The sequence below is a fragment of the Pogonomyrmex barbatus genome, unplaced genomic scaffold, assembly GCF_055798465.1.
Source record: "Pogonomyrmex barbatus isolate J1 unplaced genomic scaffold, ASM5579846v1 scaffold25, whole genome shotgun sequence".
Classification (NCBI taxonomy): Eukaryota; Metazoa; Arthropoda; class Insecta; order Hymenoptera; family Formicidae; genus Pogonomyrmex; species Pogonomyrmex barbatus.
Window position 1 is genome coordinate 499,392 of NW_028297122.1, and position 27,850 is coordinate 527,241.

General features: G+C 37.1%; 1 protein-coding gene and 2 pseudogenes across 1 annotated transcript in view; 1 reads left to right on the forward strand and 2 right to left on the reverse strand.

The window, feature by feature from the left end:
- The window catches only part of LOC148936275 (uncharacterized), a 125,436-nt pseudogene that overhangs the window by 46,325 nt on the left and 51,261 nt on the right, over window positions 1-27,850 (reverse strand).
- LOC105430555 (multicopper oxidase 3-like) overlaps window positions 1-27,850 on the forward strand; it is a 163,070-nt gene that overhangs the window by 20,901 nt on the left and 114,319 nt on the right. The gene's annotated exons all lie outside the window — the stretch shown is intronic.
- Window positions 10,224-19,737, reverse strand: LOC148936276 (uncharacterized; annotated as a pseudogene).

A 27,850-nucleotide genomic window follows, 5' to 3' on the forward strand; every position in this document is an offset into this window, starting at 1 on the left:
TATATAATCTTATACATATAAATCTTAGACATAGACTTATACTCGCGCAAATTCGCATTCTCTACCACAATCAATCTCTTGATAATTCGCGCATAGCAATACAGCCCTACTCGCTGTCGCACTCGACGCTTCTCGCCTCCCCGCGCACTCCGGGCACTCTCCCCAGATCATCGGCAGCCCGATCTATCAACTGTCGCACCAATTCCTTCTTCCAATCCGAATTCAAAAATTGAACTTTCAATTTCGCATGTTTCCACCAGTTGCGTTTTTTCTTTTTAACTATATCTTTGATGTTATACACGTACATTCAAACCAACTCGCAATCGGTCCCCTTCTCGCCCGGCTATTTCGCCTCAAGCTGTCGCCCAGCCTCCAACTTCGTCACGTACTGAACGAATCGGTCAGTCTCCTCCTTGTTTTCAAATAGGAACGCGAACAATGCATCTAAACCGCTGTCACAACTCTCGTCGTTCCTCCTCCTCCTCGCCGTATCCAGACGCACAAGATATTGCTCGTACTCGTCATCCTCTTCGTCATATTCAGACATGCCAGATACTTCCTGTATTCTCGTATCCAAGTCGAGGAAGCCTCCCTCGCTATCTCCATGAGTGACGCGCGCTCGTTCGTCGCGGAACTCTCGACGAAGCGAACTATGTTTTCCCCAGAACAATACGAGTTTAACGAACCTTACCGACTCCACACGTCGGTGACGATACGTATAGCGTTCCTCATACGCTTGGCTTCGCGTATACGCGCGATCGGCTCCGTTCCTCAACGAAGCGCCAAACGTCTAGACAAAAACGCCATCATCAATCGCAAATTACACGTCGTCAAATGCATACACGTCCACATCGCGCGCATCAACTCAAGAGAGTCGATCGCGTCGCTCTCGACTTCCGCCGATATCCCGTCCTCCTCTTCCCGCTCGATCGTCGGTCGTCTTTCTCGTTCCATCGCCACCTCACGTTCCATTTCTCTCGAGAACTCGAGCGATTCGTCTGAGAGCGATATTATTTCCGGATCCTTCAATTGACTCTCCGGAATATTAGACTGATTCTCCATCTCGCAAACTGACGATATATCGTCGATACCCTTGGTTAAATATATACTCTAAGGCAGTGTCGAAACCGCGACATCCTACAAAATAGGATGCGCTAGACCCCATGGAAAACGCCTAGACACAAAACGCGCTAGGCCCCGCGCGAAAACGAGACGCGCGCCTTCCCGCGCGAAAAATAGACGCGCGAAACTACGCATACGATGCGGGACGCGTGCCTCCCCGCGCAAAAACGAGACGAGCGAGAACGGGACGTGCTAGGCTCCGCGGAAGACGCCGCGACCGCCCGGAGGAAACCACCCCGCGATCGTCTAGGGAAAACCACCCCGCGACTGCCAGGGAAAATCATCCCGCGACCGTCAGAGAAAACCACCCCGCGACCGCCAGGGGGGAAACCACCCGCGACCGCGAAGGGAAATCACCCCGCGACCGCCCGAGGGAAATCAACCCGCGACCGCCAAGGAGAAACCCCGCGACCGCCAGAGGGATCCACCTTCTCCCCCCCCCGGATACGAATCCTCCGGGGATTCTATGACCCCCCTCTCCCCTCCACCCCCTCTCTCGCCCTGGGGGGGCTTAGGATCCCTCTTGATTATCTATTGCTTTCATATAAAAGATTCATTAAGATTTTTCTAATAATTTACTAATTCGCGTTTTACATAAACGATAAAACTACTGTGATTGTGTGCGTGCGCGCGCGCGCGCGCGCGCGTGTGTGTGTGTGTGTGTGTGTGTGTGTGTGTGTGGATCTAATATATTTTGTCTTTATTTCTGTATTTTTTCTCAATTTATATTTATTTACTTTTAAAAAATAAATTCTTCTTTTACAGAAATAAATTCAAGACTAATTCTAGACATTTCTATTAATGTAGATTAATTTTAATATTGGTTTAACTTTCTTTTTGTCTTTTTTTTAGTTCTTTTTGTCTTTTTTTTAGTTCTAACAATTAAAAAAAGATAAAAAATAAATTAAATTGAGATTAAAGTTAATTAAAGATTAAAGTACATTAGTAGAAATTGTTGTGCCGCTCCAGGTAACGAAGGGAATAAAGGCGGAAGGGGGAGAAGGAGCCACACAGTTTTTGAATAAACACTTTTTATTTTACACTCGGTGTTCGTTATTATCGAATCACCCGCGAACTATCACATTTCTTTAACAGTCCTACGCGTCGATACTCGTACGTCCATACCTCTAACTCTAAGTCCGCGCTTGATGCTCTCGTCCCTTTTTTATCGGTCCGCTGTTATGTGACCTCGGTCCTCATGTCGTTGTTGGTGCGTCAGCGTTTCGACACGTGTTGCCGGAGTCAGCATCCTTGCACATCGGTTGCAATCGACGCGTTCGCGCATTATTGTTTATTATTTTTTATTTCATATTTTAATTACATAATTCTCGGGTCCCAAGGATTCTAACTAGTCGGCGATCACAAGGTCGGGTTGCTTTATTTAGGTTGCCTCGTAACATTCCTCTCCCCTTGGAAAAAGAAAATGAGGGAGAGTTTTCTTTTAGCTTATACTAGTCGTACAATGATATTTCGAGACGCGGTACGCAATATTTATGCATTGCGCAACGCAATGCTATGCTAATCTTATAGTTAAGTTTTACATGGTTGTTATTTTGTTTTTACATCTATTTTTATATTTGTTTTACATTTGCTCTTAGTACATCATTGTTTCATCGCAAATCTTTGATGTTATGACGGGGGATTCTTTATTGCAGTTTCTCTTTTTCCTTATAATTACAATTATTATAATGGTAGCGATTACAATTACTATTAATCCGCTAAAGCTAACCGGATATACAAAATGGCTACTTCTGAATGTATACATATGTTCATCTATCTGTTCGTCTATCTGTTACTTCGTCTTCTAATATGTTTAGTCTAGCGAGTTCGAATGAATTCTTTATTATCGGTTGTAACTTAATATTTTTTATCGGTTGATTAATTCCGCTGCCGCGCGGCGTGAGCGTTAAATTAAAGTCTGATAATTGTGTCTATATATTTCATCGACAATTGTCACTTACTAATGTTACCTCGGACGTTGTTAGTTTACATTTTCCGTTAATTTTTATTTTTCCTGTGCTGCTTAGCTCTAATTGTTGTTCCGCACTGTTCCTAATTGTTGACACTGGATATTTATCTTTTGATTTGTTATCATCGGTGCGCAATGTGCGAGCGGAAGTAGTGTGTCCTGAATGTGTTCGCGCCTCTTGACTGGTGGTCGACCGCGCGGCAGAGAAGACGAGGTCGTGGATCGAGATAAGGTACCCCCCCCAACTCCCTGCGGATCCGGGTTTGTGCCACTACTGGGCAACGGGTTGTTCGCGTGTTGCGTCGCAATTGGTATGTTTTTCAATTTCTATTTATTAATCTTGTTATTATTATTATTATTATATATATAATTTTTGCTTCTATTAATTTTCCTCGCGGATGTTTCGTCATGCGCGTCCGTTATCTAATTTTTAATAAATAGTTTGAGTCGGTTCACGTGTACAGTCACGACTTTTCGTTTTTGTTTGATTCTATAATTCACGTCCGAAATTTTTTCGATTACTTGATACGGACCTATTGTGCTTCCATGATGCTTTTAATTTCTTTGACCGTCTTCGACGTACTGCTTCGTCATGCAGGAGGACTTTATCACCTACTTTGAAAGTTTTGCTGTTAGCATTTTTGTCGGCATAGTTTTTCGCTTTTTGTTTCGCCTCACGGATATGTTCCTTCGCCAGTTTCTGTGTGACTCGGAGTCGTTCCTTCAGTTCTTGCGCATAGTTATCGTACGTGTAGTACGATTTCGGCGGCGCCGTCGTAGGCATTGCCGTAGGTAGGCTTGCTCGGTGCCCGTACATTAATTCGAACAGCGTATAATCCGTCGCGGTGTCGTGTTGTATATAAACATCGCATATGGAATCCATTCATCCCAATTAGTTTGGTCTTCATCTATATAATGTCTCAAATATTCGGCTAGAGTCCTATGTGACCTTTCTAGAGTTCTGTTACTTTCTGGATAGTATGCGGTAGTTTGAATTTTTGTTATTTTCAAAAGGATGTATACATCCTTGAACATTTCGCTGACGAAATTCGTACCTTGATTCGTTAATATTTTCTCCGATATTCCGAATTCGCATATTATCTTCGATAAATTCTTTGGCGATTGTTTTTGCTTCTTGGTCCGATATCGATATTGCTTTGCTGAATTTTGTTAAATCATCTTGAAATGTTAACAAGTACTTATTTCCTTGTGTGGTGACCGTGAGTGGTCCCACGATATCCAGGACGCATTTTTCGAACGGCTTTTCTGCCATTTCTATTAGTACTAGAGGCATCTTAGTTTTTCTTAACTTGTTCTTCTGGCAATACTCGCATTTTGCGATATCATCTTCCACGTCTTTTGTTAATCCGTGCCAGTTGTGTGTTAATTTTATTCTGTTTATCATGCGTGTAGCACCTTGATGTCCGAGGGAGGCATTATGATATTTGTATATTATCTGCTCTTTTTCTTCCTTGTACTCGCGTTCTTCTTTGTCACGTTCGACACTATTTATCTGTCGCGCGCGATCGGATTTCTGCTAAGCGCGTCAGCGTTTGTATTGCCTTTGGCCTTATGCACTACTTCGTAGTCGTATTCCTCCAATTTGAGTCTCCATCTAATTAATCGCGAGCCCGGATCTGTTATGCTAAATAACCAGATCAATGGCTTGTGATCTGTCACTATTTGGAATTTTGTTCCATATAGATACGGTCGAAAATGTTTGACTGCCCATACTATGGCTAGCAATTCTTTTTCCGTCGTATTGTAATTCTGTTCCGCTTTGTTTAGAATTCTACTCGCATAAGCAATTGATCGGTCTTGGCCCACTGGCTCTTGCGATACCGCTCCGATGGCATAACCGGATACATCTGTTGTTAATATAAATTGTTTTGTAAAGTCGGGGTAACTCAGAACTGGCGTGGTCGTCAGCCTCTCTTTTAATGTTTCTTTAAATGCGTTTTGTTGTTCTGCCATCCAATTAAATTTTTCGTCTTTTCTAGCTTTGTCAGTAGTTTTGCGATTTTTGAAAAATTTTCAATAAATCTCCTATAGTACCCAATTAATCCTATGAAGGACTGTACGTCTTTTACTTTTTTAGGTACCGGAAAATTTGTGACGGCCGTTATTTTTGATGGATCCGGAATTATATCGTTCTCCGAAATGTGACCTAAATATGTCACTTCTTTTCTTAGAAACTCGCACTTGTTTGATTGTAATTTCAGGTTATAATTTCTCAACTTTTGGAATACTTCGATTAGTCGCTTATTATGCTCCTTTAAGTTTAGTCCGTAAACGACGATGTCGTGTAAATACACAAGGCATCTTATGCCCTGTATTCCCGCTAACATCGAATTCATTAGTCGCTGAAACGTGGCGGGCGCATTTTTTAATCCGAAAGACATTCGATTAAACTCGTAATGTCCGTACAGCGTGGAGAAAGCTGTTTTGCTTTTATCTTTGTCGTGCATTGCTATTTGATGTAACCCGACTCGAGATCGAGAAGTATTTCGCATTTCCGAGCTGGTCGAGGATGTCCGTGATATTCGGTAACGGAAACAAGTCTTCTATCGTTAAATTATTTAATTTCGGAAATCTATGACAATGCATAGTTTAGGTATTCCGGACGCATCGGCCTTCTTGGGGATACCCAATATTGGCGCGTTCCATTGACTTGTGCATGGTCGAATAATTTTTTATGAGCATTTTTGTTATCTGCTTATTTACCTCCGCCTTATGCTTCTCGGGCAGGCGGTACGGACATTGACCGGTGCGCTATCCGTGCGCGTGGTAATCTCATGTTGCACCGCGGTCGTGTGCGAGAGTGAGTCACTTTTCAAATGAAATATATCACAATAATCATTACATATTTGTTCCAACGTTTCTTTCTCTTCAATGTTGAGATGATCTGTGCATAATTGTTCTCGCACTCGTTTTCGCCTATATATATCCTCCTTTCATCTATAATCTCGGTGTCTTTTTTCACTATATTGAGCATTTCAGTGCTCTGTGTTTCTATTTCTTCTAAGTTTATCATTGGTGTGCTTATTTCAACGGGTTTTTCTGTCGTATTTATTATACTTATCGGACAAGTGAATTCTTTGGTCCATCAGACAGTATCCGATAAATACTCCTGGCTTCGATTGCTCTTGCCTTATTACCCCTACTTGATTTCTATTGATAAATGCTTCAATTATTGTTTCGCTACGTAGTTTCAGCAGTACTTTTTGGTATGGCAATTTTAGATTTGTTTTGCTGATACTTAGTATCTTTTTCCCGTGATCTTGCCTTTTGTTTGGCTAGGAAATCAATTTCAAGTATTCTTTCGTAATCCATAGGGAAATCATCTCTAACCACGTATACTGAATGGTGAATTTCTTCTTTTCCTAATTTTATTGTTAATTTTACCTTTCCTAGCGTGTAGATCTTATGTCCCGTCACGCCGGTTAACGCAATGTGTTTCTCACACACTGGAGTTTCGCTTTTGAAATTTCCGATTTTCATTAAGGTGAGAATAGCACCGGCAGTCTTTTTTTCGCAAAATAATTACGAGTTTTCACGACTGGTTCGTGGTCGGGCCCCGCCGTGACGCACACCCTCCCTTCTTATTTGGGCAGCAAAAAAGTTGTTTTACCCTTTTTTACTTCTTTTATTGGTTGTGTTATCAATTCTAACCCTATTAGCTTTATTCTGTACAGAATAATTTAATCAAATTGACATTAAACAGACATCATAATGACAGTCAGAATCACTATCAAGGTATGGAACGTTTTCCAGTCATGTAGCCATCATTTTGCCATCATTTTAATCACTCTTTTTGACATTATATTTTTGATCAATTTGATGACACATTGATATCACTTTGATTAAATTGTTTCCACTAGCTTGATGGACAGAGCGTTATTGTTGTCATACCCCACGTTTCAGTAGAAGAATCTCAAGCTTTGCATCGAAATCTTGTTAAATAACGACTGTTGACTAGATTTAATATTTAAAAACGTGATTTACAGAATAAAACAACTTTTTAAAAGGAAATTGAAATATAACAATTCTGAGAACATTTTGGAATGGCGACAGTGAAGAAGATCGAAAGAAATATTTTGTAATATCCTACTTGCCCAGCGTGTCTGATAAGATCAACAATTAGGTTTAAAATTGGGGTGGATTTTAGGGGACTTAACAAGCTCAACTTTTTCAAAGCACATAAAGACAAAACAGATATTACTAGTAAGAGTGACGTTATATATAGGGTGCATTGTAAAGATTGTAATGCATCTTATGTAGGGCAGACGAGGAGACAGTTAAAGACCAGAATGAATGAACACGATAGTAATAAGGTTGGAGTCGTCGAAACACTCGGTAATTACAAAACATATTTTGAAATTTAGTCATTCATTTGATTGGAAAACATCCAGATTCTAGAAGAGAATTCAATTATAATAAGAGACTGATCTCAAAAATGTTATACATTAAAGAACAACATAATGGAATAAATTTACAAAAAGATACTGTTTTTGAACGATTCGTATTTTGGTTTGCCTGACATACTTTCAAATGACAACAATTGAAAGTGATTGTATGTTGTTTATTGTTCATTATATACTTCTAATTACTATTGCTCTAAACTGTTGACTCACTTGTCTGCTTGCCATTGTTAAAACGAGAGCACACATGTCTTTTTAAACGCTCACAATCGTTGAAATTGGACATAATATAAGTGTAACTAATTGCAACTTCACTATTTACGTTCGGACACTAAACATTCTCTATTTTTTCATCTGACTCTGTTTTCTTTGCCTTCCAACGAAGATCTGGTTCACAATTTTATAAAAATAATTTTTCCTGACGATTTGGTTACCTGGTTTGTTTCAATTCTATATACAAAATTGTTAACGTTATACTTTTATGAATGACAAGATCATTTTTTTATACTTTTATTTTATACTTTAAACTTTTACTTTACACTTTTTAAGATATTTAAATTTAAGATATTTAAGTTAATTTTGTACTACTTTTTATCGATAATCACATTATGTCATAGGCAATAACTCATTTATATTAATTGAAGAAGACTTAGTAAAAGTCGAAACATTTTTTATTTATACAAATAAATGAATTCATTTAGTTCATTTAATAATTTTTAATGTGTAACACAAATAAATGTAACACAAATGAATTTAGTTTCTTCTAATTAAAGTAATTTAGTCATCGAAATTGCTCGTTTTTTGATCTTATTTATCTTTATTTATCTTTATGTATTGAACCAATTAAATTCCAACTAAGCTTAATCAATAACTGAATATCAAATTATATAATAAAAATGTATTTTTAGTTTTTTCTCCGTGTTCTATGAAAAAAGATCGCAACGCAAAATTCAAATTTTAAGAAACGTCCACGTCGTCGTCATTGGACAAAAATTTATTGTATTACTTCCGACATCAGAGAGCAATATTTTCACAAGATATGGTTCTTTATCCTTTTCTCTTATTCTTTTATTCCTTTTCTCACTTATTGTTTCTATTTTCCAGCGCTGTTTAGCTACATATTACGTGCGAATATAAGCACGCAGATATGTAAGCGTGCGATAATTTATTCAGATCGCTATATTGTCAACTCTGCAAGATTTTATTCTACAGGAGATAATTTCATTATTAACTAAATAAATTAATAGATTTCTAAATTTCTATAATACCGATTCTTTCGCGTTTATGAGAAAGAATTATCATTTAGAAATTGATTAGAGAAATTGTGTGTATTAAATAATTCTCTCTTTCTCTCTCTCTCTCTCTCTCTCTCTCTCTCCTCTCTCTCTCTTTCTCTCTCTCTCTCTCTCTCTGAAGACATAAGGAAAAATAATCGTAATTGTTAAATCAATTAAAATTGAAGCAAAAATAATGATAAGACGAAATATTTATGCTAACTTGGGTCTGGTAATGGTATAATCGTTAAGATGATATCAATTGTTCAAGATACAAGTATTGAATACATAGAAAAGATTAAACTTCTATTACCGTCAAATTTAGAATATTTGAAGAAGCCAGCATTAAATTTCAAGTGATGGATAGAGCTTTTGTTAAGGAACAATTTCCGTTATTATTGAGTTATGGAATTACTATTCGTAAAAGTCAAGGATTAAGTTTACAAAATACTATTATGAATATTGATTCTGTATTTCTGATTCTGAATTTACTGAAGGACAAATTTATGTTGCTTTGTCACGGATAACATCTTGAGAATGTATTTAATGTATTTAATGTATATATGTATGATTTATTAATGTTCCCTTCATAAATCCTTATTCTTTTACCTTAAGGGAATCCTAAAACAAAGGATGAACGATAAGGCCTTCCGCTAATGCCATCTAAACGGAATTAAAGAAATGTCGATAATGATTAACAATTTAAAAAGTTTATATTATTGACATGACTAATTCCGTTTACTGTCATATTAATTTTTAGCATTTTACTAAATAAATGAAAACACATGTATATATTGTATACATGTATTGTCAATGTAGTAATCTTCATGACGTTCGCTATGTTCAATATCCTTATAAGTCAGAATAAGAAGGACACTACATGTTTCTTAAAGAGAATATATATATACGCACATACATAGTGAAGCGACTTTTTGCTATGTCTATAGAAAAACATGGAACTATTTGTACTATTGCTATTGATTAATTATCTACGATATCTAGTATAAACATATATATAATTTTAATAGATTTTGAGATAACATTGCATATTCTCGCAGTACAGATATATATGTTTGTTTGTGTGTTGTGTGTGTGTGTGTGTGTGTGTATGTGTGTGTGTGTGGGTGTGTGGGTGTGGGTGTGGTGTGTGTATTTCTCCAATTGTTTACAAATAATGCATTTGTAATAATCGGTATCGTCCGAATAGATGTTTCTGGCATACATTTTTGCCAGTAACGTTAAACAGACGCTTCTGATTATTAGTTTCGTCCAAGTAGACACTTCTGATTTTTATTATTGGAAATACTGTAATATAAAATATAGAATGGACTTCTTCATTCTCATGAGAATGCAATTGATAATTTTTTCTTGTCTCTCTGTTTACAAATAATTTATTTGTAATAACCAGTACTGTCACAGTACTGACGCTTCTGGCATTCATTTCATTTTGCAAGTATCGTCAGAACGTTTCTGACGAAACAGACGTTTCTGATTATAATTTTTATCAGTACCGTCCAAATAGACGCTTCTGACATTGATGAAATACTTTTCATCATTGCACTAATTATAAGAATATAATTGTGGATAAAATGGTTATGAAAAGAGCGCTTTCTTCCGAGCACGTAATTTCATGTCACTCTCTGTCTCAATTTTAATTGTTTTGACCATACCGCGGCGGGTTTACGTGCGCAAGGCACGCATACAAAAGATGAGACGTACATATGCGCTCGACGCCTCAACTATTATGGGAGAATAGAATAAAAGTACTATCTTACTATCTCGTGCTCGCGACGCGTATGAGAAGAAAATAGAAATATTATCGTACTCTTTCGCGCAATATGTGCCGTGTGATGGTCCAGCATCTTTTGATTATCGTTCATTATTGCTAATGTAGTATAGCAAATGAATTGAAAAGAATAAACAGACATTAACAATGCATGAAGAGAAACGAAAATCGTTATATATAATCGTATATAATTTTATGTATAAAAATTATTGTGTAATAAGAATGTGTATGAAATTATTTGCTCAGTATAAATGTATAATATATGTTTCGAAAATCTTTAAGAAATTCACAGTTTTGAGTAATTACTTATAAATTCGACAAAACATTTATTGAACGATAAATGAAATAATCAAATTATATTATTTCTTCTTTCTCTCTCCTTTTTATTTGATATAAACAAAAATATATGTAACTTATTGAATTTGTAATTAATTATTTGAAATATAGTAAATTTTTCATGTTTAAGAGTCGGAATATATACAATAAGATTGTAATAAGAAAATAATTTCGTATTTATTCTCACTCATTTATTAGACTCTTCAGTTATTATAATTTTATAAAATTATATAACAGGTCATTATGAGTATGACAAGTAAAGCATATAACTATAACAATTTTCGAATTTCTTTATACATTATTTTCATATTTGCTTACTCTTTTTAATTCATATTGTATATATCAACAATAACAAGCGGTGACCAGGTAACGTCGGAGACGCTCGACGACCGCACGGTGCACGGAGCGCGAAAGAGTACGATAATATTTCTATTTCCTTCTCATACGTGTCGACAGCGCGAGAGAGTACAACGATATTCCTATTCTTTATTCACAGCGCATCGGTGCGAAACAGTAGGATGATATTTCTATTCTCTTCTGCCAACCCAATGTTGCCGAGCGCCGAGCACACACGTACGTGCTTCATCTTGCGTGTGTATGCCTCGCATCGGCCTATATTGCAGCGGCCGATTTCGAGAAATAAATTTATCCAAAATAAATTTGATGTGCGATAGTAAACAAGAGAATGAATTATGTTATAAATTGTATGTAATAATGCAATAAAGTATAGTCCTTTTCGCAAATGTCTGTATATGCATGTTTTATTAACTATTTCAATCTTGTTTACATCAAAAATATCAGAATCGAAACAATAGTTAACGGAATTCTGCATTGGTAGAGTGGCAATGTGTCAGAGTTGCCATGCGAAAAGCTCGCGTTCGATCCCAGCCACTCTCCGTTAGGAGATGCTATCTACTTTTATTTTCTTTTTTTTTAATCTTTTTTTCAACATGAACTATACGACTGATATTAAATTTAATTAGAATATAAAATTTTTAATAACATTTTATTTGCAAAATCGTTATGGCGCTGTATATTTGTAAATTTTTATCATGGTACGCGTATCTTTAAAAATATGAACAATTTACATATAATTGGACAAATATGTAATATATATATGTAGTATATTATTTATATATACACACATATATATATATATATATATATATATATATATATATATATAATAATATATATATATATATAATATTGTTATGTCCGTGGTTCTGGAGGAAAGATAATACCTTTCGTCAGGATGAGGAGAACTCGGGTGGACGCACGGAACCTTTTCTGTTCTCACGGAACGACGTCGTGAGGTCGATCCGCGAGTCGAACGCGCATTAAGGGGATCGAGTCAGTGACGTTATTACCCTTACCTGCGCCCGCGCTATCGGTGGTCCGTTTTTTGGTCAGAGAACCGAATCTCTTTTACCAGGGATGGACCTCATGCGATCCTCAGGGAGCCATGAATGGTTCGGGGTCAAGTTTTAGGGTAAAGAAATTGAGACGGAATTCGAGTTAACTGATTTAATAATAATAATAAAAAAAATGAATTACAATGTTATTCGGAAATTTCTCTGTGTACATTAAAGGGTTGAAATATTGGTTACAAAAAAAGAAAAAAGAAAATTTTTATACATAAATTTTGAATAATAATAAATAACAACAAACAAAAGAAAATCTGGATTTTATATACCCAATTGTTCCAATTGGGGTAAAAAATTGGTGATCGCGAGCATGTCGATGGGATCGGGTTGCAGGTATGGGGGGGGGATCAGAGTGAGCGCTGCGGAAAGCCTTGACTGGGACGAGATAGGGAAGAGGATCACGGGAAATATACATGGGAATAGTATCGGTAATTTGGTGTTTTGAGATCTGATCCCAAAACTGGCTGTCGGGTTTGAATCTTCTTTTAATGAAGAAGGTGCCAGGAGGTGGATGGGTGGGAGAGCGGGGAAATTGGCGGACGAGATTGAAGAACTTCTCCACGTCGAAGTTCTCTGGAGTACATTGTCTTTCAAAATCTGCCGTGGAGCGGAGGGCGGTGGCGTACTGTTGCAAGGTGATATTAGCTAGTCTCGGTTCTACGCCTATCAACTGCTCCGCGAGTTCTTCGGCGTGACCGGTTTCGCGACGAATCCGCTTATTAGACTTCTCCCGACGGTGTCGCAATGCCCGTTTCGTTCGTCTATTCGGGATGGCGTTCGTTTGGTTCATTTTATTGTAGCGGCCGCTGGTGATGGACGAGAAGTGTAATGGCTAGGCTGGATCGTGGATCGAATCATACGAAAAATGTAAGAATCGCGCACAGATTCTAACTGATAAAAAGATTTTTCGATAACTTCGGATGGTCCCGTCCGTGAAGGCGTGGAGCGATGAGAAGCGGGAAGAGAGCGATCCGCTCCAAGTCGCGGTTTTTAAAGGGTTCCGAAGGAGTGGGAATATCTGAGGGCGTGATGGATTTCCGCGTCGAATGATAGTTTAGAAAATTGTGAGTGTAGAGGAAGGAGGGGAGCGGTGTTCTGTGAATTGTGGTTGTTTTTATATTTCCAGATTTCCTAGCGAATGATGGAATTAGTTAGTAAAAATTTTCTCGCCATTCCACACCCTCAATCATTCACCTTCAATCATTTTTGGTGTGGCCGCCAACGGCCGCTAATCGTTTCTTCTTGATTGGCGTTTCCCTTAGTTTCCCCACCAATTTGGGGAGTGTCACCCTCGAACGATCCGATGCGTTTCTTATCCGTTAGGAATTTGCTTTTGTTAATATTTTTTAATTTTATTGGTATGTCATAAACTTATCGGTGCCAACAAAGCGGTCTATCGCAAGAATTATTTTTTTTGATAGTGAGACGTATCTCGAGAGGGATTTTTGTTTATTTATTTAGGGTTCTTTAGATCGTTCGAAGCGCTTCATTTTCAGATTAGCAGCCATTGTCTTTTTCCAAAAGAGAAGAATTCGTGGAGTCCCCCGGACGTAACAATATATATATATATATATTTGGGACACTCTGTATATATATATATATATATATATATATATATATATATATATATATATATACAGGGTGTCCCAAAAAAATAACTAAGCGATCATATGCAGGTAGAGCAGACTAAACTGAGTCAAAAAGTCCTGTACTATTTTACAATTTTCACAATAGTTAACGAGTTATTAATTCATGAAAATAGTCAAATTGTACCAGGTGTATGCATAAGTTTTTTCCGGTTTAACTAAGAGATGTCGTCAGCGAAAAGTACGCAGTGTATTAATTTGACACATACATCATTTTGTTCGTCTGACATTTAAAACTACAAACACACACAAGTTGAATCCGCCAAAAACTAGCGTCTTTGTTTTATCGTTCAGTGATCATGTCGAGTTTTGTGCCTGAAAAAGAACATTTGCGGCACGCATTGCTTTTTTTATTTAATCAAAAGAAAAAGGCTGTTGAAAGTCATCGTTTGCTGGTAGAAACATATATGGTGAACACGCTCCATCGATTAGAACATGTGAGACATGGTTTCGACAAATTAAAAGTGGTGATTTCAATGTGAAAGACAGTGAGCGCTCTGGTAGACCACAAAAATGCGAAGACGAGCAATTGCAGGAGTTATTGGATGATGACCCAACTCAAACTCAACGGCAATTAGCAGAAGCATTACATGTATCAGTGTATTAATAATAATTATTAAAATAAGAGCTTATTTTAATAATAATAATAATAATAATAATAATAATAATAATAATAATAATAATAATAATAGCAGGTCTTGTTAAATGGTCTTGTTAAATGGCTAATGATGTATTAAAGAACGTTCGAAGACTTTAGACATTTACAAACAAGTTACAAATAAAGAAATGATTATTTTTATAAAACATTGTTCATTTAATTTTGACCGTAAAATAGCTATGGCAATGTTATAAATATATTTTATCAATATTTATATTTTGTATTGTAATATACCGATGTCATGCAGATAAGAAATTTGTTTACGCACAGCTTTATTTACATATGTGCAAAAAAATCGTTGCATAAGCTTTCTTAATCCGCTAAACGAAAATAGAATCTTTTATATGTATGCAATATCTGTCAGACATATGTCTGTATTAATATGGAGATATGCACAAGCTGTGGTACTTCGCGACTAAAGGTACTTATTATTTACTATTAATCATCAAAGATATTTGAATTGAACCATTTAAGAAGACTATTATTATTATTATTATTATTATTATTATTATTATTATTAGTGTTGTTGTTATTATTATAAAATAAGCTCTTATTTCAATAATTATTGTTGCACTGATACTGTATCGACGAACTGCGTCATATTCGCCTTTAACGCTGTCCCGCGCAACGCGATATGAGATGAATACGTGGAACGTATATAGAGACCTTCTCGCTCATTTTCCAAAAATGCGATTTCGGAAAATGACTTTATTATAGGTCGTTGTATTCAGCATAAAATGCACTTTAATTTTTGTCCTTATAAAAATTAAAAAATTTTTTTAAATTAGGGGGGTGGGGAGGAGTGTGATAAAAATATAACATTTTTGAAAAATTTGAACACGTCATTATAAAGTACACTTGTAGCCACAAAATTTTTGTTTAAAACTTTTTTTCAAATCTTTAACAGTTTGAATGATACTTACTCCGAAAGGAAAAAACCGATTTTTTTCAAGAGATGGTTTCATCTCTTTAACATACGAGAACGCAGATAAAAAAATTATGTGTCTTATTTTTATCTATATTTTAACATATTCGAAGCTCATTAAAATCGATGAAGGACACTTCTGTCACTTCCCTTGTAAGTCGTGTCATGTAAAAATCCTAAATTTTAGGATTTTCTTAACACGTCGTGTTAAAAGAATCCTAAAATATGCTATAAGTAATTTAGTCATACGAGGTCTGAAAAGTTTTGAGCCTAACATAGAAACAAGTATTTTTTCGGTCAAATATAGTTTTATTTTTCAACATAATCTCCTTTTAAATCGATATACTTTTCCCATCTATACTCTAACCTCTTTAACCCCTCCAAATAGTAATTGGCGTCTTACTCCGCAAAATAGGCGTTTACGTATGTGATGACCTCCTCGTTCGATGAAAATCTCTGTCCTCCAAGCGAAACTTTAAGCTTAGAAAACAGGAAAAAGTCGCTGGGGGCCAGATCTAATGAATACAGTGGATGGTCAACCACTTCGAAGTGCAGTTCGTGAATTTTGGCCATGGCGACCGCCAAAGTGTGAGCAGGTGCGTTGTCTTGATGGAACAGCACTTTCTTCTTCTTCAAATGCGGCCGTTTTTTTGCAATTTCTGCCTTCAGCTTATCAAGTAATGATGCGTAATACGTTCCCGTTATTGTTTTACCTTTTTCAAGATAGTCGATACACACAATTCCGTGAATATCCCAAAAAACAGTTGCCATTACTTTCCCAGCTGATGGAACCGTCTTTACCTTTTTCGGAGCAGGTTCACCCTTTGCAGTCCACTGTTTTGATTGTTCTTTTGTCTCTGGAGTGTAGTGGTGGATCCAAGTTTCATCTACAGTTATGAATCGACGCAAAAAATCTGACTCGTTTCGCTTGAACCGCTCCAACAGGGCCTTGGAAATGTTCATTCGAATTCGTTTTTGGTCCAAAGTGAGCAAGCGCGGCAGCCAACGCGCGGATAGCTTGCGCATATCCAATTCTTCAGTCAATATATGACAAACGCGTTCTTTCGATATGCCCATAGCCTCTGCTCTCTAACCTTGATTCGACGGTCGTCCAGTACTATTTGGTGAACATTTTCGATGTTATCAGCGGTGATCGCAGTTTTTTGCCGTCCCGAACGCTCATCATCAACTGGTACGACCACGTTTAAATTCAGCTGCCCATCTTTTTACGGTGGCAAATGATGGGGCAGAGTCCCCCGTAAACAGCGTCCAACTCGATTTTAATTTGCGCAGGCGTATTGCCTTTCAAATGTAAGAATTTAATCATGGCACGATATTTAATTTTTTCCATTTTTACAAAAACATTGACATCGACATTGACAACGACTGTCAAACAACAACTGAGCGTCCAAAATGGCTGAAATTCTCACAAAAATCTTTCAAAGCATATACTATTGTAGTACTAGAATGGTTTTGACGAATAACGTTATCTTCATGTTAAGGCTCAAAACTTTTCAGTCCTCGTAATAATAAAGACAAATTCTTAATGTAAATTTAATAATATAAAAATGAGTTTGTTAAATATTAATGTGATTTTATTGATTAGGTATAGTAAAATTGTAATGAAATTTAGTCAATTATCTAAAATTGCAGCAAAATAGAGCGAAATTCTGTACAGCTGATGAAAGAATAAAAATTTTAACTTTACACAACGAAGGAAAATTGCAACAAGAAATTGCAAAAATTATTGATCGTTCTAGAAAAATGGAAAATGCATTAAAACTCAAAAATAATAAAAAAAAACTTGGGCCCAAGCAAAAAATCACATCTCGAATTGATCGTCAAATTATACGTGTTTCTAAGAATCTATTCAACTCATCAAATGAAATTAAAAATAAACTAAATCTTTCTATAAATGCAAGTAAAATTCGACGAAGACTTCAAGAATGTAATTTAAATAGTAGAGTTCCACTGCTAGGAAAGTTCCACATTTAAGAATCACGTTCCACGTTTAAAGAATGTGAGATGGAGATTACAATTTGCAAAAAATCATATGAAATGGAGTGATCCAGAAAAATGTAAAAAGTAGAAAAATGTTTCGTGGTTAGGCAAAACTAAAATAAATTTAGGGTCTAATGGAAGATGTTATATGAAGGGCTACATCAAATCAAGAATTGCTATCAAAGTATACTATAAAATCTGTGAAACATGGCAATGGCAATATAAAATTATAGGGAACATTTTTATAATAAGGAATTGGTCCAATTTATTGAATTAGAAATATTATGGATCAAAATAAATATGTACACATTCTTGAAAACATCATGCTTCTTTATTAAGGAGAACATGCCACTCATGTTTGGAAATTTCAAAATAACAACGATCTCAAATATACTTTTAAGAAGACAAAGAAATTGTTATTATTTATTTATTTATTTATTTATAATCCGTGCCTTTCGACTTTGGATGACTTCCAGCTTTACAACTACATTTTACTATACATATATTTAATATCCTAATCTAATACAATTTCCACTCCCTTTCTTATTACTTATCTATTGCACTGTTTATCTTCATTGTTCATCTCTCTCCCTATCTCTCTTTCTCTCCGTTTCCTGTTCCTCTTCTCTCTCCTTCCTGCGACCCTCTCTCCATCCTCCCTGTCTCCCTCTCTCTCTTCACTGCTCCCTTCTCTGTTACTATGCTCAGTCTCCCTTCATCCTTTCTCTCTCCTCCCTCTCCGCCTTTTATTCTGTCTATTCTTTTTAATATATCTTTTCCTTTTTCATCTTGTTCCAATATTTCTTCTATTGGCATTTCCACCTTGGTATCTTCACATTCTTTCAAGATGTGCCATATACTCTCCGTTTCTTTTCCGCATACTCTGCATTTCCTTTCTTTTTCTGCTCTCCAGTATTGGCTTCCTCTCGCTGTATTTCCGCATCTGTATTAAGTTCCTGTCCTTCTTCTTCATTTTTCCTCGTAGATACACTGGCATGTTCTCTGTTACTACGTGCCTATAGTACTCGTTAAATTTTGACTCTTCGATTTTTCTCCTTCTTTCCTCTCTCTCTCTCTTCTTTCTATTCGCTCCATTATTAGTTGCGTTATCCTTTTAGGCTCCTCGCTCTCTCTTCTCTCCCTCAATTCCTCTCTGCTTACTTCTGACTTCTCCATCATTATCCTTCTCTTCTTTTCCCACTTGCTTTCTTCGCTTTCTCTTTTTCTTTTTTCTATCTCCCTTATGCATTCTGTTACTAACTTCTTGTTCGTTTTCCTGTTAGTCTCTTCGTATTTGCTTACTCTTCTTATAGTCTCTATCCTTATTTCCCTCATCTTCGTCTCCTCCAGCAATATGTGGTTCGGTGTCCTTCTATCTAGTCCCAAGATCCATTTTGTATATTTCTTTTTGATCCTGTCTAGCCTTTCCTCATTTTTCCATCCCCATACTTCTGCTCCGTATAACGCAATACTTTCCACTAGCGCATTGAACATCTTCATTCTTCTCTCGAAGTCATCCTTAAACAGTTTCTCTCCAATGCTCCATGTTTGCTTCATCGCGATCATCGTTCTTCTCATTCTTTCCTCTAGGTGCCTTTTTGCTCCACCGTTTTTTTTGTGATATATCCCAGATATTTCATCTCTTTCACCTCCTCGATGTCCTCCTCTCTCCATTTCTACTCTCTCTTTTCTCTTCGTCCTCTTCCTCTTTCGAAAACTTTAGATTTTCCTGGACTTAGTAGTAAATCTTTCTTTTGGATGTATTTTCTAAGTCTCTTCATCATGCCTTTTAATTCCTGTTCGCTTGTTGCCAGTAGTACGATGTCGTCTGCATAAGTTATTGACCAGAATTTTTCCTTTCCTACTACTATTCCTCCTATTTATTCCTTTTTCAATTTCCGCCTCCAGGTTCGCCAAGTATATATTAAACAGCGTAGAGCTCAATGGGCCCTGTATTAATCCTCTCTTTGTTCAGAATATCTTTGATTTTTTGTTTCCTACCCTCACTATATTCTTCGTCTCTCTGTACGTTTCCATTATTCTTTTTCTTAATCTCTCTCCAACACCTTGTTTTTCCATCATTTCTCCTAGCTTCTTTCTATCCACCTTATCAAAAGCCGCCTTTAGATCCGCAAAGAATGCATACAGTTTTCCTTTCTTCCTCTTCGCTTCCTATTCGCCACATAGTTTAGTGTATACACCGCATCAATGGTTCCTCTTCCTTTTCTGAACCCAAATTGTCCTTCTTCAAGATTTTTCTCTACTTCCTTTTTCAGTCTTTCATTTAGCACCTTTGTATATATTTTGTATGCTGTGTCCATCAGCGTCACTCCTCTATAAATTAGTTACCTCATTCTTCTCTCCTCTCTTATATATTGGGCTTATTAGGCCGTTGTTCCATTCCTGCGGTATGCCTCCTCCTTTCCATATCTTGTTTAGCAGCATCACAAAAAAGTTTCCTATTTCTTTTGACATCAGCCTCCATGCTTCGTTTTCAATTTCATTCTCTCCCGGGGCTTTTCCCTTCTTCAATTCTATTAGTTGTTTTATTATTTCTTCCCTTGTTAATTCGTTCTCTTCCTCCTCTCTCTCCTGTTCTCCTTTTCCGTCTCCTTCTCTTCCTCTTTTTCTTTCATTATTATTTTATCTTTTGATCCATCCAACAGTTCCATGAAGTGCATGATCCACCTTTCTATCTCTATACTTTCGCTTATCTCTTCTTTCTTCTTTCTGTACTTGTTTATGTATCTCCACGCCTCTTCTTCTGTCCTTATTGCTTTTATCCTTTCCTTTTCTTCTCTTTCATGTTTGTGCTTTTCTTTCTTGCACCATTCTCTGTATTCTTTCCTCTTTTGTACGAATTCTTCTCTGCTTATTTTCCCTCTTTTTAGCCTTCCAAGTTCTTTCCTCAGTTCCCTTTTTTTCTTATTCCATTCTTTACTATTCCACGTCCTCCTTCCTATCTTCCATAGTGCGATCTTCTTCTTGACTTTTGTGATTGATTTCTTTACTTTTTCTTCTAGTTCCTTCCAGATTCTCCCACTTTCCGTCTGCTCACATTTCCATCCTACACACTTCTCATGGTATTGCTGTATTCCTTCTTCTGTCCATACACTTGTTACTTTTTCAATAGTGTTGCTTCTTCTCTCCTTCTTTCTGTCAGCGCCTTCCAGCTCCACCTCCAGCGGAACGTGGTCTGATTTAATTCTGTCACCTTCTTTCATGTTCTTTATCTCCTCCAATGCTTTTACGTTCGTTATGACGTAATCTATTACTGACGCTCCGCTTTCTCCTATGTAGATCCAACCTCCTACCTCTTCGCTGCTTCCATTTAATATCTATCCTCTCTCTCTCTCTCTCTCTCTCAGTCCGTTTAGCATTATAATTCTCTCTCTGTTTATCACCTTATCCTTTGATTTTCTTCCCCCTTCCTTTCTCCCGTTTCTATCGATCCTCCCCTGTTTCCTGTTCTTGCGTTGAAATCACCTCCTATTATTAAGTAGCTTTCCTTTCCCTCTTGGATTCCTTCCAGTAGGACTTCCATGATTTCTTCGATGCAATGACTGTATACTGTGATCCTCCATCTGCTGCCGCCATGCGCGACTTCCATTTCCGCCATTCCTTTGCTTATTTTCCTCGTGTTGATTAACTTTATATCCTTTCTTGTTGCCATCATGATTCCTCCCTTAGCTCTTCCTTTTTTATTTTCCCTTGTTGCTGGAAACGCTGTGCACTGGAATTCGTTAGGTAATTTCTTTGTGATTTTCTTCCATGCTTGTTCTTCTACCCATGTCTCTGTTAGTCCTATCACGTCGAATTTTTCAAGATACTCCCATGTGTCCTCTCTTTTGTTCATTATTCCAGCTATGTTCCAGAAACAAATTTTTAGTCTCCGAGCCCTGTTCTCCTCTTCTTCCCCTTCTTGTTTCTTCTGTCCTCAATCTCTTCTTCCTCCTCTTTCTTCTTCTAATTTTTCTTCCCTCTCATTCCATCTATATTCCTTACCTCTCATTGTTATTTTCTTGTATCCTACTCTTGCTCTTTCGCCTTTCTCTCTTTCCTCTCTCGCTATCTCCCTGAGTTTCCATTGCATTTTTCTTTCTTTCTTTGTTAAGTCGTTCTCTATGATTACACCTCTCTCCAGTTCCTTTTTTTTCTTCATGACCTCTTTCCTCTGTTCTCAGCTGTCTATCTCCGCTATCACCATGTTTCTATTTTCGCTCCCTTTTATCTTGTACGCCTTCCTTATTTTTATCTCTGCCTTTATGTTATCTTTTAGGAAATTCTCTACCTCCTTCTCCAACTTCTCCTCTTTCCAGTTGACTCCCTTAATCACGATATTGTTCTTTCTGTCCTTTCTCTCTTCTCTCGTTGCTCGCCTCTAATTCTGCTATTCTCTTCTCTAGCAGTTCTCTTTCCTGTGTCCATTCTTCTTTTTCTTTTCTTCTTTTCTCTTCTCTTATTTTTCTTTCTTCTATAATTTGTTCTCTTATCTGCTTTTTAAATCTTTCCATTCCTTCTCTGATCTCCTTCATCTCCATCTTTACCTCCTCCATCATTGCGATCATTCTCTCTTCGAAACCTTTTCTTCGCGCCTCTTCATTTCCCGTAGGCATAGTAAACTTGTCAATTGTCCCTTCTTCCTTATTCTTACTCCTGGTTCCTGCTACCGGTGCCATCTGCCGCCTCTTCTCTCACCGCTTTCGTTTCTTATTGGAATTCCCTAGTGTTGAAGTCTTTCTCGCTCGCGCTGCTGAGTTGGCTGCTTTCGCGCTTGCGCGCTCCAGTCCAGCGCTCTCCGCACGAGGTGTTTATTCAGCGTTGAGCAACTCTAACCTTCTTTGTCAACTTTCTATTTCTCCTTTTATTTTCCTTTGCTCTTATCTTTTTACTTCTCCCTTATTCTCTTCGTTTCTCCTCTCGTCTCTCCTCACTCACTGATCATCTCCTTCCCTCTGTTTGCTCTCTGTTCTCTATGTCCTTAATTATATCCTTCCACGGGCAAGGCTTCACGTCTTCACACTTCGCCTGATCCGTCGGAAGTCGACAAAAAAATTGTTTAAGGATCATTAACTATCTGTGATATCGTAGCCTTTTCAATCACTGGATCTTAACCCGATTGAGAATTTGTGGAGAGATTTAAAGATTACTGCCTCTAAACATAAAGTTCGAAATCAAAAATAATTATGAAAAATATTACAAAGGGAATGGACTATAGTCTATATTCATTGAACGATGTCGCAAGCTTGTCGAGTCTATGCCAAGGCGCTATGAAGTAGTAATTAAAAATCGTGGTCAACAAAATATTAATTATATAGAACTAATTTAATAACGAAATTTCTCGTCAACTTTAAGTATTTCAGTGCCAATTTTCTTGTTATAGCTTTATTTTTATGATTAAAAAATTTGAGACATTTATATTAGTTTATTATTTTTTTATTTTAACGTAAGTTGCAATAAAATAAAAATTTTTAGTTTGGTACATTTGGAGTAGATAATATAATAAAATAAACTTAATACAGATTTAAATTTTAGTATTTTTCCCGATTGTTGCTTTCTTTTCAGATGACTTTCCTTTCTATTTTCATGACTACCGCTCTATATATATATATATATATATATATATATATATATATATATAGCGAAAATATATATATATATATATTATAAGCGATTATATATATATATATATATATATATAGCGTTCTATACTATATTTTTAGTTTGGTACATTTGGAGTAGATAATATAATAAAATAAACTTAATAGATTTATTTTATTATATTATCTACTCCAAATGTACCAAACTAAAAACAAATTTATATATATATAAATATATTTATATATATATTTATATATATATAAAATTTATATATATATATATATATATATATATATATATATATATATATACATACCATATATATATATATACAGAATGTCCCAAAACTCCCGCATTTGAACACTACATGATTTTCTAAACGAAACAACTTTTTCCTTTAGCAAAATTGCGTGCGACGAATAGTTTTTACAATGGATCAAATTAAAAATGACGAATGAACACGCATATGTATGTACTCGTCAAGGCCGGCGCGCGTTTCTCAGGCTAGCGCGCGTTCCTCAGGTCGGCGCTGGTATCTAATCTTTGACGACTTCACGTACTATATTGTTTAAAATATAATAAAAGTTAACAAAATAAATATTGTTTTCATTCTTTATGTAACAATAAATAAAGAAATTATCTGATTTCGTAACATTATCTGGAAATAAAAATAAATGTAAATAATATGGTGTATGAACTGAGCATTCTATTATTTTAATTTCTGTGCAATTGCATATGACAATAAAAAAAATACTGAATATAACGAATACTTACGTGATTAATTACGTGTAATCATGAAGAGTCCAAAAATTATTTTTTTCATAATAGTGTTTAAAGATAAAATTTAAATAATATTTAAATTTATAATTTAAGATATTTTGAGAGAAGTTTGATTCTCTCCTTATTTTCTCAGAAAAAATTAATGTTGTGCGCAAGAAGGGGGGTAAATGACAGACCCCTAAGATTGAATAATATTTATGTGAGACTATCAAGATGAAAAAGGATTAGAAAAGTAAAAAAGAACGTGATAATGAGTTCGTAGCACGGCGTATAGTGGCATGAGAAGTTGCTCGGGTTTAGCGTCGCCAGTTTCGATTGTGTCTGAAGTGTGTCGCTAAGATGTCTTTATAATTAGAGGAACGCAAATCGGTTTACGTTCCTTCACTCCCTCTCATCGTAGCTACGGCTCTTCAGATGATTTTTTTTAATGATACCCAACAGCTCTAGGCAGAGACGGAACTTTGGAGCGGGTACTCCTTTCGTGAGGAAATCTGCGGCTATGTCCGTGGTACTAACGTGCGTAATGTCGAATACGCCTTCGTTCAGTGCTTCTCGCACAAAATGGTCTTACGTCTATGTTTTGAGCGTGCATGATAGACAGGATTTTTGGCTAATTTTCTTGCACTATTGTTGTTACATAAAATTTCTATTCTTGGTTCGTTATCGATTCCGATCTCGGTTAGAAATCGACGGAGAAAATGTGCTTTCCTTGCGGCTTCGCACAGTGCCATATATTCGGCTTCCGTTGCCGTCGTCTTCTGTTTACGCGATGCCCAGAGATTGGAGAACCATTCAAAACGAATATGTATCCTGTATACGATTTGCGATCGATCGGGTCGTTCGCCCAATCGGCGTCCACATATCCTTTGATGTGACCGGTTGATCTAGAGTATCTCAAACTGTTGTTCCCTTTAAATAACGTAGCACACGCTTCGTTGCACACCAGTGCTTTTCTCCGTGACAAGTGTTAAATTGGCTCAAGAAATGTACGGCGTGGTCTCTATGTCGGGTCTGGTACTGACCGACAAGTATAATACATGAGTGAACCTATTAATTCTTGGTAAGGGTGATCGGTCTCTTTCATATCGTTGTCGGCCTTGTCCAACTTACAGTTAACTTCCAGTGGCATGGCTACTGCTTTGGCGCTAGCCATTCCAAAGCGATTTAGAATGCTTTCTGTATATCCTCGCTGATTTATCGATATTCCATCTTTGCTCTGGTAGAATTGTATCCCCAGACAGGATTTTGTGATACCGAGATTTTTTATCTCGAAGTTCTGTCCGAGTCGATTCAGTAGATCATCTACCGATGTATTCTCTCTGCAAGCGACTAAAATGTCGTCAACGTAAGTAGCGATTAGTATCATGTCTTTCCTGTCTTTCTTGATGAAAACAGGGATCTGTTGATAATTTCGTGGCATCGAAATCCGATAATTTTTCGAATAACTTCTCGTACAGCATCTCCCAGCTTGACGGAGTCCATAAAGAGCCTTTTTTAGTAGACAAACTTTATCTCCTTTTTTCAATTTGCGCTTCATTTCGATAGCCTTCTGTCTCACATGACTCTTCGGTGGTTCATTTTCTATCAAGGTGCGTAATCCTCGATGAATATGGTTGGGAACTTCCATGTGTATAGTCTCGTTCAGGGTTCCGTTTAAAAACGCTGTTGCAACGTCAAGGTGATGTATCTTCATCCCGTATTTAGTCGCCAGCGATGTGATTAGACGAATCGACTCCAATCTTGCGACTGGCGCAAACGTGTCATCGAAATCAATGCCTAGTATTTGTGCGTAACTTTTCGCTACGACTCTGGCTTTGTATCTCTCGATTGTTCCATCCTGAGCGAATTTTTGGACGTAGTATTACTCGTCTTCCTATTATGCGTGCAGTTTCCGGTCAGGGTACTAATTTCCATGTATTATTTTTTATTATTGATTTTAGTTCGGATGCGATTGCTCGATTCTTCGACGTCTTATCCGTGTACCGCTTCTTTGACGGATATCTCGCTCAATCCGATGAAATCGATTTATTGTTGCATCGATTGGACGGTATTAAATAATTTTCGGAGTCTTCCCCTTCGACCTGTTCGTTCGAAACGAGGTCTCCCTCTTTTTCTTCTTGTCGTTACTAGAATATCTTCACTCTGACTGCCTTCTGAATCTACCTCGTTCAGTGGGGTGAATCTCTTCGTTGCCGTTGACATTCCTGGCTTATATGGATCTCGTTGGAAAAATCACTTCGTCATTGTCGGATTTTTCTTCGTCCTTTGGTGTGTCATTCGGAGGTTTTTCCTCCATAGAATCCAGCGCAGGGCTATAAGCATAGCGCAGGGTCTAATACTTTGATATCTCTGGTGATTTCTATGTATCTTTTCTCCGGAATCCATACACGCCTTTCGAGATTACCGAATAACCAACGAGAATTGCTGTTTGAGATCGCGCTTGGAACTTGTCCTTTTGGGGTTGCAGGTCGAATGCAGCCACATAGCTTCCGAATATTTTTAAGTGACTTAGATCAGGGATCTTTCCTGTCCATACTTCGTGAGGAATTTTTCCACCCAAGCTCCTGCTAGGACATTATTGCGCAAATAATTTGTCATATTTACGGTCTCGGCCCAAAGGAAAGATGGTAGCGATGACTCCAGCATGAGACAACGTGCCATTTCCAGCAGCGTACGGTTCTTGCGTTCTGCTGTACCATTTTGTTGAGGCGTGTGAGGCACGGTCAGTCGTCTCTGAATTTCACAATTGTTTAGAAAGGTTTCGAATTCGTTGCTCATATATTCTCGATCAGTCTCGATTGTCAGATTGCAAGTATCTCATTCTTTTTCCGGTGAGATTTTCGACCAGTGCTTTATATCTTTTGAACGCTTCCAAAGCTTTACTCTTTTGCCATAGGAAACGAACTTCGCACTATCTCGATGCGTCATCTATAAGTACAATGAAATATTTAGACTTAGCGAAAGATTCGCAGATATCCGTGTGTATAATTTCTAGCATGTCAATCTTTCGAGACATTTTTCTGATGAATAGTTTCCTCGTCATTTTTCCTTTGGCAAATATTTCACAGGTCTTGCTTTTCGCGCTTTTTCCGAGCTTCAGTCCTGTAACCTTGTCTTCTTTGACAACTTTGGCGAGATCTTTGTAGTTTAAGTGACCCATGAGTTTGTGACACATTTCTGTCGCTGGAGACGTACCATTATTGTCGTTTTTGAGTTCGACGTTCGCTGCTTTCCAGTGGCTTGAGCTGAATGCAATAAAGATTATTTTCATTTCGATTTGCCCGTAGCAGTGTGTTCCAGTTCTCGTCTGTTACTCTTGCCTCGTCTTTGTCGAACACGACTTTCATATTTTTATCGCAAATCCTGCTAACTGATAAAAGATTTAGACGCAAGTCAGGTACACAAAGCGCATTGTTCAATGTAATTATTTTATCGCGACCATCTTGCGATAAATTGAAGAATATTAACCTCTTTCCAATCACTTTTGAAGATGTGATTTGCGAGACTCACTTCTTCATATTTTTTTGAAAAATCGGATGTGAAAGAGCTCGTTTATTGCACATGTGCGAGGTACAACCGCTGTCTGTGCACCATGTCTCGGGATTGCCATGTTTTTCCACGTTAAGCGCTTCGAGACTCGTTAATTCCTTCGTTTTCTTGCTTCTGAAATCATAACCAATCATGGGCTTACATTTTTGTTGACTAAGTCATTCGTCGTCACGCAGAGAGACATTTGGTCAACGACGTTTGCATCATTGTTCCGTCGTATTTCTTCGGTACAGTCAGCTGCTTTATGTCCAATCTTTCTGCAGAGATGACATTTATACTTGAATGCCTCCTGTCTTTCCGAATTTTGCGACCTTTTGTCCTTTTTTTCGGTGCCATTGGCCTCTTTTGTTATTTG